General features: G+C 40.4%; 1 pseudogene across 1 annotated transcript in view; it reads left to right on the top strand.

Annotated features, from left to right (window-relative positions):
• Positions 1-411: 411 nt before the first annotated feature.
• Positions 412-1,015, top strand: part of LOC101573554 — a 6,731-nt pseudogene continuing 6,127 nt past the window's right edge. The window contains exon 1 of the transcript XR_002818573.1: positions 412-441. The product of XR_002818573.1 is annotated as an alpha-enolase pseudogene (transcript). The remainder of the gene's footprint in view (positions 442-1,015) is intronic.

The following is a 1,015-nucleotide window of genomic DNA, read 5'->3' as shown; positions in this document are numbered from 1 at the left end:
TTTTTTTTTGCGGAACTGGGGATTGAACTCAGACCTTTGCACTTGCCAGGGAAGCACTTATTCCACTGAGCCATCTCCCTGGCCCTCAAAGACTTTCTAAAATGAGCTAAGTCCTACAGATGGCTTGTTGAGCTTATTTTAGTTTTTCTTTCGTTGACCTCTTTTGCCTGAAAATGGGACTTATCTTTGTTTAACTGCAGGCTTCAACTCTAACTTTGAAGTCCTTGATTCCAAAAGGCTCTGTATGGAAACAAATTCTTCTGGGGTTTGCTCCTAGCTTACACCTCCTATTTCAACACAATACACGCAAGCACCAAAAGTCGTAAGCCTACAAGAAATTGGGCAGCCCACAATTAGTAGTGAGTAATTTTTCTACTTAGACAATCGATAGTGTGTGTTTACCAGGCGCCCATGCGCATCTCAGGTCCGGTTTCCTCAACTGTAAGTTGACAGAGAAGCTATGACCTCGAAGTGTGTACTTGAAAAAGTATTTCTTTCAGCTCTAAGTACCTCTAGGCCTGGCTACGCAGCAGGCTGATGCATGGGGATCTCTGGAGCCCAAGAGTCGGGAGGCCTAGATGGGTAACATAGTCTCAAAATATGAAAGGAAACAACATAAAATGAAATGAGGACTTTCTTCACTAAGTATTGCTGATCAGTTTGAGGAGCTAAAAAAAAAAAAAAATAGCATCTTAATTATTGTGTAGTCTGGGTAAGATGGTTGGAATCCTGCCAGCTTTTGTTTCTTTAGAAGGAAAATGAAGTTTGTTTCTGATAGGTTTTTTTTTTAGGTGAACCAGCACAGCAGAGAAACAGGCAGAAGGAAAAAGGGAAAGAGCCTTTATTTTTCTTTTCTTTCTGCATCCTCAAAGAAAAGAAATCCCCTTTTTCCTTTTTCCTTCTGCCTGTTTCTCTGCTGCACTGGTTCACCTGAAAAGCCTATCAGTTTCCTGTTCTAGGACTAAATCCTTCCCCAAATTTATAGATAGGTGGTTAATATATTTTTGGTATATAT

The sequence above is a fragment of the Octodon degus genome, unplaced genomic scaffold (assembly GCF_000260255.1).
Source record: "Octodon degus isolate 3935 unplaced genomic scaffold, OctDeg1.0 scaffold00177, whole genome shotgun sequence".
In the NCBI taxonomy this organism is placed as follows: domain Eukaryota; kingdom Metazoa; phylum Chordata; class Mammalia; order Rodentia; family Octodontidae; genus Octodon; species Octodon degus.
Note: the sequence above shows the minus strand (reverse complement) of the source record. Positions and strands in the feature narration are given on the sequence as shown.